At 40.3% G+C, this 21160-nt stretch overlaps 1 protein-coding gene across 4 annotated transcripts in view; it reads left to right on the forward strand.

Annotated features, from left to right (window-relative positions):
* The first annotated feature begins 5275 nt into the window (after window positions 1-5275).
* sphkap (SPHK1 interactor, AKAP domain containing) overlaps window positions 5276-21160 on the forward strand; it is a 113759-nt gene continuing 97874 nt past the window's right edge. For all 4 annotated transcript variants that reach the window (XM_071497133.1, XM_071497132.1, XM_071497138.1 and 1 more), the window contains exon 1: window positions 5276-5595. The gene's annotated coding sequence lies outside the window, so the exon portion shown is untranslated. The remainder of the gene's footprint in view (window positions 5596-21160) is intronic.

The raw sequence follows: 21160 nt of genomic DNA on the forward strand, positions 1-21160 counted from the left end.
AAAATGACCCTGGTGTTTAATTGCTTGTGAATTTCAACTTCAAAAGGCCTCAGGATGTTTAAAGAGAAAGTCTGAAAGGAGGAGGAGAGGTTTTTTAAAAGTAAAAATCAGTTTAAAGGAGGCAGGAGAGCTTGTAAGACTGTTTCCATTAACTGTCAGCAGAAAGGACACAAGGACATTCTCTTGGTCTGCAACCACACACCATGTCAGTTGTCTTTATCCTTTCATTATTTATAATTTAGTCAAGGACATATGTGTGTGTGTGTGTGTGTGTATTTCTGCTTGCATGTGTCTGAATAATACCTGGAACACCCCCCTCTGGGTTATCTCCTCTTGCCTCTCAACATGTCACATCCCACCACAGCTCAGTTCTCAGAGAGCAGGGCTGCAGGTTGGTGCTGAGGGATGAGTTTTCAGAGTTGTGTGTGTGTGTGTGTGTGTGTGTGTGTGTGTGCTTGCATATCTACATGTGTGATACTGGAAGCTCAAAATATCCTTTACATTATGTACATTTGTCAGAAACGCACGTCCTTCACTAAAGCTCCGCGCGGTTGCTGTATCAACGCTGCACCAATATGTTGAACATGGTGGTTTAAAGTGCTCTTTGAGAACAGTAACAATAGCTGCTGTTCCTTGACCCAATGTGAGACCAAAAAATACCTCCAATGAGGTCAGGACACAGTGTTAGGTCCACATATAATTACTGACACATGTATCTTCAAATACACAATTTCACACTTCTCACACCTCTGTCATGGATCAAAAGACTGTGTTGTTAGACTATTGCCCTAAAACTGCAGGAGTCCTTGAAGAGTTGCAGTTGGTCTCTTGACATTACATATGACTATTTAACGAGCCATTGTCCTTGGACTCGTCTCCAGGTGTCACAGCTCGCTCAACACATGAATAAATAAGGCATGGAAACCGCTTCAGGGGAGTAGACAATGACAGGAAAATATAGAGGTAGCACTTGAACCAAATGGACTTTTCTCATGAATAATAATATGTCTTTGTGGATAATTTAGGGTATATAGGCAAATCTCCCATCAAACAGGGAAGCCTTCTTCACCTCTGGTGGTAATGAGCAGTTTCAGCTGCTTCAGGGGAAGCTAATGCAGCGTTTGTCTGAAATCAGACTTTGATATTTGATGAGCTTAAAGAAATGAAACTTATCTGTATAGATATATATTTTATCACAAACTGTAGTGACAGATGCAATCAAAACAAGCCTGTGACTATGGCAAAAAGAAAGATGTGGTGTATGTAAGTGTGTGGTTTCACAGGTTGAAATGTGGGCACGCAGCCAAATATAATCATGTAACCTTTAACTAGAATATCTGTGTGATTCCCTCCTTAGTTTTACATTGGTTGACATAATCTCCACTCCTCAGTCTCACTCTACTTAATAATATTGGATTCCTTGCCTCCCTCCTCCCTTCTCCTGACCTTTCCCTGTGATTACATCAGTGGTCTGACATTTCCTTGCCTACCCTCTGAGTTCATTACAGGCCTCACAGGAGCAAACAACAAGGACAGGGAGTTCAGAGGCCAAAGCAGGCGGTTGGCCTGTGTTCAAACGGTGGCAGCATTGGTGAAGGAAAGGGGAGCATTTGTTTCGCTGCCTTGGTCTGAGAAATCCTGCGGTGTCCATGTCCTCAGAGGACGGGAGAACACCTGCACCTGCTGTCATATTCTATGACAGCAAGACAGACCATTGTATTAGAAAGCAGCATGTCCAGATGACAGGTTGATGTGTCAATGTGATTCAGTCAATATTGAGGTAACATACAGTAAATGGTCTGTTTACAGAGGTTTGTTTATAAATCTATTCATGTATCCAGGATAGGAGAGCCTCTATGTGTGCCACTACTGGGGTTTTGGTTAATTTGGGTGCATGAAAACACAAATACAGTGTAATATGAGTCTTTTTGCACCGTCTATTAGGATGGTTTCAAACCAACAAGCCATGACAAACCAATCTTTTTTTATTAACAGAGTTCAATGTTTTCTAACCAAAGTTAGACAGTTTACAATACTGTATCACACAGATGGACATAAAAGCAATTTAAATAAAAAATATTGATTTTGAAAAATTGTTAGTATTACAAAATCTCTGATCTTCACTGGCGGCATTGTATTTAATGCCTAACTCACGCTCAGGTAGTGTGGCTGATTGATTTCTGGTGGTTACCTAAAATGATGTAGTGTCTGAGGCGGCCTGATTACTAAAGAGGGAAGTAGGGCTCTTTTAATAGGCTCTTACAGTATTTACCTATTTCATCACTTACCTGGGAATGCCTCCACACAGGTTGTACTGTGACTCCCTCAGTAAGCTACTGTTTGTCACTGCCCCACTCAAGGTCACGCTCATATAAAAAAATCACAGGGATATGTTGACAATATGAAGCAGGAGGCAGGGCTGCTGAAGAGGGCAGGTAACACCCAGCTGATGAGTTTTTTGATACATAACAAGAAGGGCAGGCTGCTTTCCAGCTGAATTGTAAATGTATTTTTGATGACGGACTTGTCTCATTCAATCATCATGGCTTTTTTTTTAAGCTACAGGGCTTAATTGCTTTATTCATGCTCATGTTTCCCTCCATGACCCTTTCCCCAAGTCAAGGACAAACATTCTTATATAGTCATGTAAACACAATATAATATATACTATATACCACATCTACCACAAGTTTTAAAAAGTGTATCCATCCACTTTTATTATTATTTGCTGGTGAGGTGACAAAACAATTAAAAGGGCTAACATGCTTACAAAAAGCCTACAAAAGCTTTTTTACTGATCCAGGCTCTCTGTTTAATTTAGAGAGAACCGTACATGTGTACGTGCCATTGGAGCCCCAAATAATAATATACAGTATTATTGTTATCTAAAGCAGGATTCATCTTCTTACATGGCAATGTGACCTTGCTGGAAATCTTGAGTGACAAATTCTTACTTTTACTTACTTTTATCAGTAAAGGTGAAGATACCAATTGTTGAATGGAAGTAAACATTAGATAAAAGAGGATGTCTATGAAAAAAATCATAATGGTACACCTGTTAATAAAATGAATGTTTAATACCAAAACATTATATTTAATTACAATCTCTAAATATGAACACAGTGATGATTGGACTCAAATGTGCAGTATTTTATTCACAGTGTCCTCAGGCTGTCACTGCCCTCACATGAACTTTGAGTCTGTGGAAAGGAAAAACATCCTACTGTTTACCTCTAATGCTTTTCTGGTGTTGTGCAAAGACTTGCTACCAAAGCTACTGTGCTAGAGGCCTGGCTTATATTTTATGCCCTATGAGGTCGCGATAAGAGTAAGAAATGGAAGAGCTGATGGGACGTAAGGCATGTCTGCAGAGAAAAACATGAGTTCCGAAAGTCACTCTCTCTCTCTCTCTCTCTCTCTCGCTCTGTCTGAGCACAGGCACACTATCTTGAGAACAACACACTCTAAAGTGCCTGATTTGCCTGCAGTCTTCAGTGTCTTGGTGTCAAGGGTCATTCACTCATCCTCTATGATAGACCAGAGAGAAATCATGCACAGCTGCCAGTTTATAATGAAAAGACTGGCAGGCTTAGTGATAAGGAGGAGACATACTGAAAGAGCCAAGAGCATAAAGCTACTTTATGTAAGAGCATAAGGATAGTTTTCATCATAAAATTTGATAAATGGATAGGTGTTCCTATAAGGAGACTAGTTGGATGATTTAATGCACACCATCTCTGTGGAGGTGCACGAAACACACAGTTGGTGCAAGAAATACAGGTCAGATCGGATATTGTGCCATTTTCGTGTCACTTGCCTCTGTCATGTTTGGCAGATGTTAAATTTACTAGCTAATGTAGCCATATTCTGAGTATGGTGGGAATGTGATTCATTTTAAGGTATTCAGTGATAAATTATGTGGAAAGTTACAAAAGTGTGTGTACCAATTGTCATGGTACACACACTTTTCATTTCAACTAGCAGAGGAGAGGATTAGCTTGCACTACTCCTTTGTGATGCACCTACATCAAAACTGTGCTCAGATGGTTCAGACAGGAAGCCAAGTGCATCATTTCTGTGGGTCCTGTCTATGTACATTTGTGAAGCAGATTCATAGAGCCCTGAGATATGTACAGGTTTTCGCTCAAGCGCATCTTTGCATCAGAGGAATTTGTGTTTTTGTGTCTGTTGAAATAACTTTGTGCAAATGCCCCCCCTCTAAAATGAGCTCTGCTTTCTGTCTGAACGCAGTTAAATACAGGTGTAACTTTTCCTTAACCTGCTAGACGTTACATCTAACTGACAACAAAATAAATGCTGTAGGCCTAATGTAATGATCTGATTACCTATGTGCCTTTCTCTAGGCTTATATTTCCCCATACAATAAAGAAATAGATGGACTGTCCACTGCCTACAGGATTCCTCCCGTTAGGGATGTTGAAAGAGCCAGTGTGCCTCACTGACTATAGCGATCACACAACATAAAAAGCCATTCATTTTCCAGCTGAGTGGTGCAGTTAGCCTTCCGACAGGCCAGTCATCCACATGGTCAGAGAGAGAGAGGCTGAGAGCTAGAGAGGTGAAGAGCCAGCAGGAGAGAGAGAGAAAACTGAGTGGAGAGAAAGCAAGAGAGGAGAGACCTCAGCTGAAGGGTTAATGAAGTCCAATCCTTTAGGGTAGATTACTCATCTCCTAACGAGCTTGCTCGCCACCGCTCCATCACCATCCCTCTCTCCTGTTGACTCTCACTACCACCGATCGCAACTGATGACTGTTTCTGAGTTTACAGCCCCAGGTACCCAGTCTTTCTGCATTTTGTCAAACTCCACATGCATAAGAAAAGTCTGGAAACTCACGCTTCCAGTGAGGATTCACAAAAAGCTCTTAACTATGTAGAGAGAATGTGCAGAAAAGCTTAATGTGACACAGTCATTCAAGGCTACATTTCCTTTAGGTATGACAGACCTTTAGATTAACTTTTAAGAAAGTGGAGAGATTTATTACAATTACTCTGCTAAGCCCTGAATCTGTACCTGCAATGATTTTTGCTCCTTTTACAGCTCAAGTCGACCCTATAATTTGATTTAAATATGTCTATTCAAATGGTAATGTTTATCATTTTTGTTTATTTTCAGATTCTGTTATCTTTTCATTTCATGATAAGCCTGCATAACATAGACCTGTAAGGTTAAAATAAAGATGGTGAGGATGACAGTTTTGCAGCACAATTAAAAATATGTTAGCACTGAGATAAAAACCAGTAAATAATTGATTTCATGTTAAATATTCTGCTTTTAGTTGTGTGTAATTTTTGTCCCTAATGGAGCTGAGGTCTAGCAGGTCAGATAACATATATCAAGCGCTCCCTTTACAGGGGCGGGACGTTTAAACTCTCCGGAAACCCTCTCTGCCTTGTGTTTTGGCTGCTGCTGCTCGGCCAGCATCTCACGGACCTGCCCCGCCGCTCGCAGCACCTTGTGTTGCTTTTTTTTTTTTTTTTGTAGGCTTCAAGTGGGCTCTTTCAAACCAGAAGCTTGGAGCTTCCTTTTCCCAAAGGATTTACTGACCCGTGAGATGCCGGGAAACTTGAACGAGGTGAGTGCGCGCCGCTTTGTGCTGACATGCGTACAGTGAGGGGATGTCTCAGCTCTGTTCACTCGTGTTTGTGCACTTTGTCAACAAGCTGGGGTGAGTTCAGCAGCCCCACCAAGTCGACGCATGGCGCTGCTGGTTGTTCTGCTTGTCTCTCTTCTTCCCTGCTCTCTTGTTTGCTGCCATGTGCAATAATATGCCCTCATACTGAGCACTATTGCTATTATTACCTTTTTATTGTTTGTTCTCGCCGTTTGGTTGAGTGATTGCAAGCAGGGCTGTAGTATTGTTACACACAACACATTGTTCACATAACAGACCCAGCAGCCATATTGACTCGTCGTAACGGGAAACTCACAGGTGGGATTAATTTTATTGATGATTGCCTCATTTCCATGGAGGAAACTAGGAGCTCCTGAGTGTGACGCAGCCTTCATCAACATTATTATTTACACCTGTGGCTTCCCAGCTATGACTTGTCAGAATGTCTGCTGTGGGAAAAGGCCCATTAATTTTTTATTTATTTATTTATTTATTTATTTTTTGACAAAACTGACTCAGCATGGCTTTGGTCACCCATAGGACATGCAATCATATGACCACTTTCCCCACATACTTCACATACAGCCAGTCATTAGAGAAATATTTCACTCAATCATCAGGTGTTTTGACAGCTCGCTTTATGTGCCTATTTATCAAATTGCTGAGCTCCATTTTTATGTTGTTGCGTTACACTGCGTTGAGGCTGCACTCATTGCCAACCTTGAAATCACAGCCCGTGCTGACGGCCATATGCCGTGGAACATTTTTATTGTGTTTTCCAAACCATGAATTTTTGGGGTTTTAATATGCTTAATAGCTGAAGTGAGTCTTAATCTGCTGCTGCACATCAGCTGTATTGCCTGTTGTTGTTTTTTTCCCCCCTCATCTTAGTTCACTAGACAATATGGACCCCACAATGGCTGGAGGTGCTTCATCTGGAAGTGGCCACATAGTGCCAGGGGCCTGGCCCTAACAATAGCAGATTCCACATAGTCGCTGGCATTGCACTCTGTATTTAATGTGATTTTGAAGGGGGAAGTTAATTGTTCCCCAAACACTGCCGTGCTGGGTTTGGTGCTTGCTGGTGAGGTCAGAGCCCAGACACCAAATTTCATTTCTGCACAAATTCTAGATTCATGCAATAAAACTGTCCGTGGGAGTTGGTTTACTGAAAGGTATACTGAAAAGTGAAACAGTCAACCAAGAACAACCAAGACACTGTAAAAGATCGGAGGTGAACAAATACTGCTGACCACTCTTGACAGTTTGATCTCCTATACATGACATGTACAGTAAGATTATTTGCTATTGCATTATTTTGAGTGCTGACATAATGCTCTTGCTGACACAAGTTCATTTGTGTCCTCTAGGCTTTTTGCTACCACTTTATCACCCAAAAATGCTGTCTCTTGTGCACATGTTTTTTCATTTGTAACTTGCATGTACATGAATATGCTGCCTAGAATGCGAATGCTCATACATATACATCTTATGAGTCATAAGATGTATATGTATGAGGCCTGTTTGTAGGATGAAGTCATTGTTGTTTTTTCTTTGTGAAAGGCAGTTGTTTATTGTAATTGAAAGCTTAATGATGGCTACCGTATTCAAATTCTCTGAAATAATAACTGGACATCTTAAATATAAGTTGTTTGCCTTGCTGCTGCTATTATTATTATTATTATTATTATCCACAGCATCAAATGGGTGTGTAGGGAACAGGTGTTCCTTAGTGTGGAATTGTGATTATACCTTTGTTGCTATAACTGTGCACTGTACAAAGCAAACTCCAAAAACAGTTTTTTACCTGAGAAATGGCAAATTCCACCTTATCCTTGACCTGAAATTCTTAAATATTTTCAGTCACAAATAAAGGGAATTTCTGGGAAACTTCTGGGAAATAAAAACAAACAAAAACACAACCAAACACACATGCCATTTTTTTGGTCCATATACTGTATATATTAATGCACAGCAACTGTAATGTACATCGAATAGATACAATTGAAATGGCTTGTGGGAATTGTGGTGTACACTGTTAAGGTGGTTGTCAGTCCCAAAAGCCCTGGCCTTGTTCTGGTTTGATAGAGGGTAAATTTACCTTGACACAAAAGAGCTTCGGTAGGAAAGGCTTATTCATTGTGTATGTTACTCATCTACAGTCAAAATGGATTGTTTTAGATAATAATATATTCTATAATACATAATATTTTTCAAGTAGTTTTGCCCTGTGACATATACTTAGCTCTAGCTTTTTTTAAGAAATTGTGTTTTCCTTGTTTCCCCTGAAAAAGTGTTTCAGTGCTTTTTATGCTCTTCTCCTCTCATAATTCTTCCTTGACTGAATATTTGCTCTGTGTTGGGTCATGATACATAATTGTGCTTCCATTTTTTCCAGAACTCTATCTCAAAGGAGATTTTAGTCTCAAGAGACCATCCTTGTTGGAGAGAGCATTAGTAGTATAATAGTCAAACTAGTATTCAAGCCATTTAACCAGTGTATGCTTTGTGTTTCATTCAGGACTGAGGCTTCACGCTCACTAAGCTCCAGTCCTCTTTTTTTTCTGGCTGGCGTGGAGTCTCTCTGGGCTGGATTTGTGATCAAATCCTGCTTGCATTGTGAGGAGATTCACTGCGTTGATATCAGCAGCCTGCATTTGGTCTCTTAGCCAGCTTACTCTACCACCTCAATGTCTGTTGACTGGCTGTGTGTGTTGATGCTGGAGTCTTGCTCTTTTTATTAAGCTGACACTTTTGTTATATTAGTGTGCAGAGGAATTTGGATGTTGCTGCACTGTGCTTCATGGTCATCTGCTTTGTGGTCTTGTGGTCATTTTTGTGGTTTTAATATGTTCCTATATATTTTCCTGCACATACAGGTTGTCTCATACTAAGTATTGCATCTCATTGGATTTTGTCTTAAATTTATATGCCAACAGGTCCATGTTTTTGCAGTTGTTTATAAGTGCTTTGTACTTCAGATTGCCTTGGTTCTCTAACATCTCACCTGATTTTGTTAATCCAGGCCATGTCCAAGCTGGTACAACTCTATCTTAATAGAGCTGGCCACTTGAGTTACATTATAGTGTTGGATTTCTTGCCCCTGGACTCATAGAGTTCCGAAGCTCTGCCAAGGTTTTAGCCCCTGAATACTAAGTTACAAAACACTTATTTTATGAACAGTTCGACTGTAGAGGAAGAAAACCATCACAGTTTTGCTTTGGGAGTTTGACTGTTTTTTACATTTTCCTAAAGAAGCTACCAATTTTGTTGGGAGGATGAAAATGTTGTAAATATTGTGTTTTCTTTAAATGCTCTGTAAGAGGTGTACGGAACGTTTTTCTGTCTTTGCAGACTACTCATTTCACACTGCAAGAATTTGACTGGATTTTTCTGCTGTAGGTTCTAGTGTAGGACATAATGTGTTAACTTGTACTGGTGTGGTTTCTGAGGGGAACTATGGTGTTGAGTGTTGCCAGGTGTGGGGAGCCTGCGTATAGAGAAAATACTTTCTTAATGCTTTATAATTGCTATTTGGACAGAATTAAGTGTACTTGTGGTTTGTCACTTTGAGCAATACCATTCAATGTTTCGATATAAAAAGGAACTAAATGGACAAAAACAGCAGGACCAGTCCTGCTCTCTCTACTGTGCACACTAGTGGTTTGTCTGCACCCATGTTATAAAACTTTATTGGGTTGGCTCTACTGAGTGGGATTGCTGTGAAAAGGCCTCTAGAACAGCAGGGGCTGCTGTGGGGCACAGGGAACATTGACTGCAGGGTTAAGAGGACCCCTACAAGCTCCAAGGACAATTCAGAATGGTTACAGAACACCAAACTGGCATCCAGAAATTAGAAAAATTGACAAAGTCTTTTCTGTAAAAACATCCCAAATGTTTCACATATTTGGGTTTTTTGGATTGAACATGCAAGGCTACTCTGTGTATTGTGTATCATGGATCATTTTCTGATTTGACCTCCATAGCCCTCCCATTACCATGTAACAACACTTCCTAAAGGGTGTGACACATCACTGCACTGTGGAAGCCTCAACTGGACATGCATGAACTGACACAGGGCCATCGCTAAGGTCAAACACCACCGTATGCTAAGCTGGCATCGACGTTTGGTTTTGGTTTTTGTGTTACTGTTAGTATATACCTATGAAAAAGTATCCTTACACCTTTGATTTTGCATCTTGTCAAGAATTTTGAGAAGCAGTAAGTTTCTGCAGAATAATTTACGAAGCCATCTGAAGCTATGACCAAATCACTCTACACACTAACACAATGTCCTGCATATACTGTGCACTGTAAATGACATACAGTAGAATGAAACACCTACTATATGATACCCCTGGCAGAGTTTCACATTACCTTTTTCAATACACAACAAGCTGCTTGGAGGAGGCTGCTGGTGGTAAAATCAAGCTAATTAATCTTAGGTTATTAGCAGGGTAGGTATCTGTAGCCTACACAGAGTTTATTTTTGTGAGTAAAATATTACTATTAGACAAGAGGAAGGTCAGCACTTTAACCATAAAGCTGGGTATTTACATAAATTATGTGAGCAGGCAAATACTGCAAGCAAACATTAATGCATTATACTGTACACAAGTGTGTTTGAATGCATATTAGGTCCAGGTGCTAGTGGTCAGTATTATGTCCTCTTTTGGCCATGACCCACGCCACAATTTGTCACTTGTTCCAAAAAAAACCCCAACATATTAGTAAATTATACTAATATGTCAAAATTCACAACTCAAACAAATACTGTATGTAATGTTTAAGTATCAGACTTTCAAAGTAAATTATGTAACTTGTGACGGCCTCTAGGCCTCCAGACCAATTTCCTGGTTGTTGGGATCTGAGGAGTGAAATTTATTTTTACCGTACTTTAAAGAGTCATGCATGGTCTCCACATTTTGTCCTTCCTTTGAGCCGGGTTGTGACAAATTGCAAACACTTGAGTAAATACTGTTAATTTGTTATTGTCACTAAAAAGAACAATAGGAAAAAGAACTTCCTAAAGAACTGCTACTTTGTACATTTCTATGTTACAGAGAAAAGGGCTGGTAACATTTTGAAGCTTTTTCTCTTGCTGCAGTCTCTTTGTGCTTCTCTTTCCTTGTACCCACTCTCCCATCTCTCTGCTTCTTGTCCCTCCCTTTTTTCACCTTTCTCCACTCTCTCTTCTTCTTCTGTCTAATGCCTTCTGCTCTTTCCCTTTTTCTCTTTCCAGTTTTTTCCTCTGCTTCTCATCCACTTTTTCGTCTCCCCAAAGCAATTATCTGCCTTGCTTCGCCTTTTGGCTTGTCCTCTCCAGAGGCTGCTATTTTCCTGCATGAGGCTGTGGTGGAGGCGAATTCACTGCATTGTCATGAGTCGAACAGGGATGATGGAAGATTGATGTGGTGTTTAGATTTTAGAGCGTCATCTATTAACCTGTACCACCTCCAGAACACAGCAGTGGCTCCTCCTCCCTCTGTTCGCAGGTTCCTTCAGGTTCTACAAAGAAAGGAAAATGGATCACACTTTTTAATGATATGTTAGCTCACAAAATATATATTTTTTTCTTTTTTCACTTTTTTGGCTGTAATTGCACCAACCTCCCCCTCCAGGCAGCTCTACCTAATCAAATGTGAGAGAATTATTGGACAGTTTTGGCATCCTCAGCTTTACACCTGAAATTTCTGGCTTTCACATACTGATGTTTTAGTATAGAAAATGTCCAGTAGACCATATTAACTGCATTTTCACCAAATGTAGCCCAGGAAGACCAAGACTGATCAGTCAGATTTCTGACCTGCTTAACAGAAATGGATATATGTTCCATCTATCAATTTTCTTTACCACTTATCCATACAGAGTCATTTGGGGGGGGGGGGACAAACAACCATTCACACCTATGGGCAATTTAGAGTCACCAATTAACCTAAAGTGCATGTCTTTGGACTGTGGGAGGAAGCTAGAGTACCCGGAGGGAGACCAAGCAGACATGGGGAGAACATGCAAACTCCACTCTTGCTGTGAGGTGACGGCGCTAACCACTGCACCACCGTGCTGCCTGGATATGTGTTGTAAAACATAAATGAGTGCCTTAATTTTTTTTTTTTACTTTTATTTTTAAAAACTTTTATTTGGTTATGAGACACTTGAAATGACAAGTGTTAGTGGGACCTAACACTGCACATGCTGAAAATGTCCTCACTGTGAGAATGTATAAGCAGTTTTTGAAGCTTTATGCAGCAGTAAATGGACAGAAGCTGTTAGCTGGCTGGCCTGGCTCCAGACCGTCTTATCAACAGCCTCTCAGGGAGCCAGTGGCTCAATGGATGGATGGCACATAACACCTACTCCTAAAACTGTCCTATGATGAATGGCCCCAATTATGGCCATGACCTTTCTCTTTTTTTACTTACTCTTTCTCCCCGATTCCTTTGATAGACTTTCTGTTGGTGTGTTTACCTTTCTGTCATCACCAGTTTCAGAGATGCTGCTGTGAGTAACTCACTCTTGCCTCTTTTGTCTTTCATTCCCTCTTCTGGCTCTTTGTCTCTCTTCTTTGATGCCATTTCTTTCTTTCCCTCCATCTTTCTCGGTGTGGCCACATCCTGTGAACCCTGTTTTGCAAAAACGGGAAAAATTGAGAAATAATCCACAGATTTCCTACAATAAAGAGATAGTTTGCACTTATCTTTTGGCGATTCATCTAACCTAAGAGGTGAATCAACCAAAATGCAATTTATCAAACCTTTTGCCTGGGCACTCATAAAAACCAGTGCACATTGTGCATGAGAGTTTCCATGCACAAAAACCTATAAAACACGGGGTGCTTGGAGGGTGCAGGAGGAAAAAAAGCACTCCCGCACCACGGCAGAGATCCAATTGCAGTCTTTGGCTGCAGCGCTTTGGGCTTGGCTTGATGCTCCATCAACACAATTGGCAGTGTGCAAGCTGATGTGGGTTCATGTCCTTGTTGCTGCACTGGTGACTCCTACTGACTGCTTGGATGTGGGGAGAAAAGGCAAAATAAACATTAAAAAAAAAAAAAAAATGCTAGAGGAAAATCCCAGTTTTAAAACCATTCTTACTCGTATCTGTATGCTAGTTTCCCTCTATAAATAACAATGCCTTCCTCGATTATCCTGTCAGTTTTTAATTTGAGAATTACTACTTCTGGTTCACTTAATCCAAACAATCAAGTCAAAGGGTACCAGTCTTCTCACTTACCCTCACAGGAGCCATTCACTAGTCACCCTCACATTCATCTATCCAATTAGCTTCACCTGTAACATCTCTTAAATGCTTATGATGAATGTAAATTAGATGTGGAGGCAGTTGCTGCAGATATTGAGCCCTCATTGCTCACCAGGTGGTCATAGTTCTGGTAACAGAAAAGGCTCTAACAGCATGTCACAGTAGCAAGTGCACACCAATAATTAAGAGCAGTGGTTCCCAAACCTTTTTACATTAAGGATCCCTAAACTGATACAAATTAGACCACAGACCCCAATTTGATAAGATTTCGTCTCAGCGTCCACAAGTGTTTGAAACTCAAGACCAAAACAGTCATATTTCCTGTCACTGTGTTATTTAAGGATGGAATTATAGTCAAAATTATTGTTCAGAACCATTGGTTTAGAGAGCTGAAACATTTATAATAACAAAAAAGTGGAGAGAGAGAGAGGTCAGGCTTCAATCTAGAAAATTTGTTAAAGAAAATTCTCCAGTCCGGTGCTATTAAACCATTGCAGTATGTGTGTGTGTGTGTATATATATATATATATATATATATATATATATATATATGCTGCTGCTAATTTAATTTACTGTGCACTTTACATAACCGTGGCTTTATTTTTGTGTGTGTGCGCGTGTGCGAGTGCGTGTGTGCATGCCCAGCTGCCTTGCTGTGCTGCTGATGCTCTTCCCTCAGTATTCAATTGTCTCTTTATCCCTCCCTCTCTCCTAACCCCATTTCCCCAATGGCCACTCCCCTTTTCATCCCATGTGTATGAGTGTTTTATCCCTCCAGGCAGAAGACGACAACAGTCTGATAGGTTCTCTTAACAGACAAAGACTGTGGGTGAGGGCTGCAGCAGATGAATTGGATCTCCTCTCCCCAGATTGACAAAAGTCATGTTTATTTTAAAGACAAGAAAGGAGCTCAAGAGCCCATCTTTGAACTTGAAAGGATCAATTATATATCAAAAAATCTTAATTGTTCCGTCTGGTTAGATAAAGGTTGAATAAAATAAAAACAGAACAACATGTTCTTTGTGTTGACACTTGCTCTTATTTGGATGGCCAGATAAGGATGCCCTTAGTGATATGGAGAGGTTCAGTTTTCTGACTGAACCTCTCAGTTGTTTTTAGTAAGGCCAGATTTCAGACAGATGATCTGTGAGTTAAGAGAAGTCACTTAGTAATCCATCTAGAATCACCTGGGTTTTGTTTGATCTTAATACTGGTACCTTCACAGTGGGGACAAGACTTGTGAGACATAGTGTGCAGTTTAGCTGTCAGGATAATCTTTAATTGAAAGCAATCCCTTTTAAGCAGCCAAATGCAGATTTGATGGTAAAACATTAGCCATGCTAGTGAACTAATTATCTTAGTAATTTGCAAGTATATTTGTAGGCATTTTTGAAGTCCTTGTCAATATTTGATATCTTGATATCAGAATTTGTTTTGACAAAATCATCTTCATCTTGGTAGGCGAGAGTTTCAAACATGCAGAATACTGTACAAAACTCCATCATCATCTTATGTGTTTTATAGGGGCTGGAACTATCATGTTTTATTTATATACTGAATGTTCCATAATAGGTAAACAAAGCCTGGTGACCATTACAGTAATTCATCTACTGATGCAGGTGAGAAATGCACCCATTAATAATCAATGGGAGACACAAGGCCCCAGTATATCATAATCCATTGTTGGCACACAGGTACGACAAAGTGTGTACTGAAGCCATGGAATTTGTCTGTTTCACATCGTTGGTTTGTTATGTTACTGCCACTGCAGCAAGCCATTGGCTCAGGCAATAATTGAATTGTTGATCAAGAGGTGTGGAGAGCAGTGCCTTTGGTCAAACAAGGCATGAGTGCATCATAGGTGTACAAGGTGCATTTACCTCCAATTAGTCTCTCCACATCTGTGTGCATTTTAGAGGCAGAAGTGGAATTAAGCCTCTGAACTGCGACACAGAAAAGATGTGGTTATGCCTCCTGCACGGCATGGAAGCCAGCTGGAAAAGTCTCCTTCCACATCGTCTGACTCAGCCATCGAAGGAGGAATGTTTGTATGTGTGCTTACATCAAAAAGAACTGACAGCTTATAGTATTTTTGGTTTTCTTCAATACATAGACAAAGTTTCCACTTTATGCCCCTAAATTTATTAATGCTTGACTGGTGGATGCCGTACTTCCATTAAAACAAGAGGAGCTACATTTATCTTGTTCCTTGCCCCTGGCTGTGTGTGTGTGTGTGTGTGTGCGCGCGCGTGTGTGTGTGCACGCGCACACACACACATAATAGAAGGATTATTATTGCATAGCTGATGATGAGGACCAGGCTCCAAGCAGCACATACAGAATGAAATGACTATTTAAACCCCATATTTTTTGGACTTTTGGTCATTTTTAAACTGCAGAGCACATTCTGGGGGTGGGGGGTGGGGGTGTTGACATGAAGCTATGTTTTTGATTGCATTCATAAATCTAGTAAATTAAGGCAGGATGTAATGCAGCAGCTGAAGTTCTCTGATGTCCAGAAAACCCAGCTGCGCATAGGCCAGGCATATGTGATAGTAGTGGGAGCCTCTGGGTATTTGTGTGTGTATGTGTTTAACTCGCCCTCAGTCACTGCTGCAGTCGTTTGCTGTTGATATGAATTTGCCGCTAGTCAACAGACTTGGTTGACAAATAAGGGTTGAAATTGTTCCTGGCTTTACTCTCTTGGTAAATATGAATGATTTGGTCTACATGTCCACCCACAGAGGGTAAACAAACAAACAAGCAGTTTATTTTTTTTTCAAATGTTAATGCATCTTTCACTACATTGTTTATACAGCTCTAGTGTTGCTGCAGTTTGCTGTTCAATGCTGCTGAAGCATTTGGAGCTCAAAGACCTTATTCAAGGACAGATTAAAGGCTCTGGTGACAGTATAGAAGTTAGAGCTGGTTCACGTTCCCAGGTTTTTCCAGCCAGGTAACCTTCTGGTCAGAAGCCTGCCTGTGTACCCTTTAGGTTATCACCATCCCTAAATGCATTAGTACAGTTTGGCACCTTGTGAAGGTTTGGACTCGTCCTGCTTGCACTGGCCTGTGTGTCAAGGGCTAGTCCTGTTAAGAGCTCATCATATGGTCCACTAATCTACTTAAACACTCATACTGCGTGTATGTGTGAGTGAGTGTGTGAAAGTGAGAAAGATTTAAAGGAATAAACTACTGTTGGCAGTCCTGAAGGTGGATGTCCTTTACATGTAGAATAAGCTTTGTGGCTGATAAAGATGGACCGTCGTCAGCAGACTTGCTTGTTACCGTAACATGTTTGGCCTCATGGTGGCCTACTCTACTTTCCAACCATGTTCTTAGTATATTTTCCATAAAGTCAACACTTTGCCAAAACCTATTACACTGCTTCTGCATTGTTGCAAACTGTAAAACAAGCTGAAGTTTCAGAACATACATACAACACAATACAGATGCAAAGTGAAAAAGTACATAATAGCAGGTTGTATCTCTAAACAAGGGCTAGTAGAGCTATAGGGGGTTCAGTTCCAGCACATAAACACTAACTAAAATTATCATCAATCATTAGGCAGAACCAGGCCCTGACTTATTGGAAATTTGTTCTATTGGGGTCGAGGGAGTATTACTTGCAATGGAACACACATGGATGCATACTTTTCTAGACTGCATTTACCTTGAAATGACTGACAGTCAGCGCTCACCACCCACTCTGCTTAGTCTCAACACGGAGTGGTGTGATCAGTGTATGTGATCAAGTGTGGGCACGTATTTGCCTCTTAAACTACAGTTATTATTGGTACTCACTAGAGGGTCTGCAATTACATACAGAGGAATAAATGATGTAATATCAACCAATAGGCAGTTTGACTGTGGTGAATGTGGGCTATACAGCTACAGAGAAGGGGTATTTCATGATTAATCAAGTAAATGACTGATTCTGTAATGCTAACTAGTAATGATAACCCTTGGAGTCACCATAATAAAAGGTCCTCGACACTAAACAAATCCCAATTTAACCCCTGTTGTGAGTCTAACTCTCCAGTGAACATTTGCTGCCTAGCACCCACTCCACTCAGCAGGGATTAGGCACACTAAGAGAGACACACATACACACACATACACACACAAGCTAAATACCCTCTATCCTGAGCCTCAGAGAGGTTGAAGCGATAGATGTAGCGAGAGAACAGCAACGGATTTTAAGAAAACGTGCCAATTACAAAGAGAAAGAGAGAGGGAGAGACAACACTTTGACCTATCTCTACAAAGACGATGTGCTTGACCCTCATGAGTGTGGTGAGTGCTTTTGGCCATGTTGTAGTAATACCTGTTGCTGTTTGATGTACCTCCTCTGTGGATGGTGGCTGTGAGCATATTCAATTCTTTTCAATTCAATTTTATTTGTATAGCGCCAAATCATGATATACATTATCTCAAGGCACTTTACAGAGTATGCCTTTTGTGTGTGTGTGTGTGTGTGTGTGTGTGTGTGTGTGTGTGTGTGTGTGTGCGCGCGTGCGTGTGCGTGTGCGAGTATGTATCAAAGGTCTTTGTGAACAATATTGCAATTAGTTGTTTCTTCTTGCAACAGTGGCTGCTTTCTCCCCCAATGGTTTAACTTGAAATATTTAAGCAAACACAATTATGTTCAGCTTGAATTCATTGACATCTCTATTGCATGACAGAAGTGTTGTGATGGCATATGTTACACTAAACCTCCTGTTTCTACGTGGTTGCATGGTTGAATAAATTGCTCAGTGTGCACAAGGTCTCAGCATGCATCAAAACACAGCACAGGTTTAACCCAGCCCTTTAAACCCTCCACGGTGCAATTCAGTGACTTTATTTGACTTTCAGAAATTATATTTGGTCTTTTCCTGTCAGCTTGTAATAGTGTGTAATAGTACAGTGGCTTTTATGCATAGCAGATTGCCAAGTTAAGTTTGCTGACTCAGAGCTTGTCGACCAGCAAGCAGCTATCTGTCATGCTCAAGTCTCGCGCTCTCTCTCTCTCTCTCTCACCTTCTGGTTCTCTTTCTAACTGATGCAAGTTGGCATGTGGCACCATCAAAAGATGGAACAACAAATGTACTCTACATTCAAAATGCATGAAAAGACATTCACACATTTTCCATCATTCGTCCATGTTAGAGATTTGAACATCAACACACAGGAAGTGCTGGTGCATCTTTAGTTCACAAGGAGGAATTAGGATATGCGTAGATCAGTGTTCAGAAATCTTTTCCCAGTGTTGTTGGGAGGCCCCTGTGTTTAACTAACACAAATGAACAATGAAAAACACTCTTGACCTGTTGTTGTAGTGCCCTTCACAGGTCTCAGCAGTCTAGTGAGGATTTACATGAATATATGTAAGAGCTGTGTTCATAAATTCTAAGTAGGTTTTGATTATGTTGTTATTTGCTAGATTTGTCGCTGTTTTGAAAATAAAGTTGCTAAATGGGTCTAAAAAGTAGGTGACTCTTGGCATCACTGCAGTGGATCAATGATGTAACTTCATCATGCAGTCAGACGACATTCAGCTTATCAATGGTATCACTTTATCACTCAGTCAGTCACTCTGTAGACGTTCACATTTCTAGGGCTGGCCTTGCTGTTTTTGTAGATTATGATGAGGAAAAACAAACAAGCCTTAGAAACTACAGCCATGACAGCTGCTCTGTGAAGCTGTGTGCTAACCTTTAGCTACTTGGTAATATCGGCATGCTAACATATGCAGAATTGATTATGTTAACATGCTGATGTTAAGCAGGTCATTTTTTTTTTTCTTTTTTAGAAATCTTTTTCACCATCTCAGTTTAGCATTTCAACAAGCTGACATTTGCTAATTAGCAAATGTGTTTTCAAAATATTTGGTCATAAACCATTGAACTGGACACATTGAAATTTTGACCTGATGATGGTGGTAGTTGGAAGAGACAGGTCACCAAGGTGATTCTAATTCATCATGAGGGGAACATGAATACATGTACTAAATTTCTTGACAAACAATCTGATGATGATGCGATATTTCACTAGAAGCTACTGGATCAACCAGATGGTGGCGGTAATGTAAAGGTCACAGGATGACCAAAGTCAGGATTCATTCTCTGGGAACCATGAACATCTGTACAAAATGACATGGCAATGATCCATTAGTTGCTGAAATATATCAGTCTGGACCACAGTGATGGACTGACCAACCAACAACTGATTGCCATGCTGCTAACGTGGCTAATAAGTAAGCTCAGTATTTGGAACAATACTTTTTTCTCTTTAATTGGCAGCGGCATTTCTGAGTGGCAGTTTGTTTGATGTCCATTAGTGCACATATTGTATAATTTCCTGCGAATGTGAAAAACGGCACTAAGAGGACATTGATTTCATGTTTACTAACAAGTACAATCAAATGCGGTCTATCTACCGTGACAATTAATACATGCTGTATATTGTTACCATGTAGTATGGAATTGGGACACAGGGTACAGTTTGTCGCTGCTGTTTTCAGGGACCTTGGCAGTGTAGATGTATGACTTTAACAGAGAGTGGATTCAGTGTTTGTATGGCTGATGGCTGCTGTAACTGTTTAACACAAAGAGGAATTATGGTGGAGCTAAATGGATTAGTGTAAGGCGGTTTAGCTGGTTTCCTGCAGCTTCAGAGGAGGAAACGCATGCTCTCTCACTCTGTCCTGTCCTGTCTTTTTTTTTTTTCCTCTTTTATACTTCAAAAAATTATTTTAGCTGTTTAGGGGAAAAGAAGCTTCTGCAGGCTAATTTTATTCAAATTGTCTGCTGATGCATCTCTGACTTTGCATCATACAAAGAATGTAGTATGAGGAGCTCTCTAGGCAGATTTAGAAAGAACAAGGCTACATCAAAACAAACCACACTAGCATGAGAATAAATGTTATAATAGTTGCAGTATTTAGTGTACATATAACATTCTGACTCCTTATTAAGACAACAATGTGTGGATTGGACAGATCGCATTGAGATTCGGTGGGAAAAAAAGAGAAATGAATAAGACGGAGAGATTTCAGACAGGGAGCAAAAAGAAGCAAAGCAAAGATTGTGATTGGCCTTTACTCAACTTACTTTGCCACCCACAACACATCAGGAACACGGGAAAACAAAGTGGGAAAGAGTTCTTTTAATTTAAGCTCCAAAAGGCCAAAGGTTCATCTTGTTCACTTCAGATTGCCAATATTGTTCCTGTGATCTTTATCCAAGCGGGGATTGCTTAATTTGCTGCCTCACTGCTACTTTAGCAAAACTTCAGTGCTGTAGCTCGTGCACCACCGAGGAAAATCAAATGAAGCCCAAGCTGATGACACAATGTCTGTCTGGTGATCACATTTCAAGAGCAGCTTAGTGTATATCTTTCCTTTGATCATGGGTTCTTGTTTAGGACGTAACATTATAATTTTATACACAAGTTGTGGACATGTTTACATAATGAACATAGTTGTAAGTTAATAGTAAAGTCAAAACAATGTGTACCTTTCTAAACCTATCCAAACTCAGTGTAGCCATTTTTGTTTACAAATGTTTACAAATACCTATACAGGATCTCCAGTACACATGCTTTGCAACAAATTGTCACAGTCATATTAAACTCTAGTATCTGTTGAAGTCTGTTTTGAACTACCTTTGCTCTCCTGTGACAGTGCTTCACTTGCACTGGTGGAGTGCTGTATTCAGGCTTTTAAACATGATGATGATGATCTTGTTTGTTAGATAAAGCAAGGTGCTCCACCTCAGGGCCTGAGCGAATTATATGTCTGCCATCACTGTCAATGTGTAGCTTCATATCTGCTATTTATGCTGTCAAAAGTCATGCTCGTTTCTCTTAATCTATGGCTGTCAAAAAGCTGAAGAAAGGATGAGTTCCCTGGTCTCATTGAAAGTCAAAATGTTTGTTTTCACTCATTTGAAAAATAACACAACCCCAAACTTTGAGCTGAAGGCCGCAGTGACTTTGTAACCTCAGTTAATGTAGCTGGTTTATTTAAGTTGAAGTTCTGTGGTTTCTGCAATGCTAGGTGCATTTTAATACTACAGCAAACACTGATGGACGTGTGCAGCTTGCCATCTGCAACTGTAGCAGCTACCAAGGCTGCTCCTTGTTGTTATCAAAGCTGATTCGCTGCTCAGAATAACTGTTGTCCTCTTTTGTAGATAATCTGTTAATGAATGATTATGATCAGGGTTAACCTCCGTGACAAATACATTTCATCAAACTGCTACACAATAAAAGCCACCTGTGT

Source organism: Trachinotus anak, unplaced genomic scaffold (genome assembly GCF_046630095.1).
Source record: "Trachinotus anak isolate AG129_WGS33_773 ecotype Australia unplaced genomic scaffold, CSIRO_AGI_Tana_v1 ptg000014l, whole genome shotgun sequence".
Classification (NCBI taxonomy): Eukaryota; Metazoa; Chordata; class Actinopteri; order Carangiformes; family Carangidae; genus Trachinotus; species Trachinotus anak.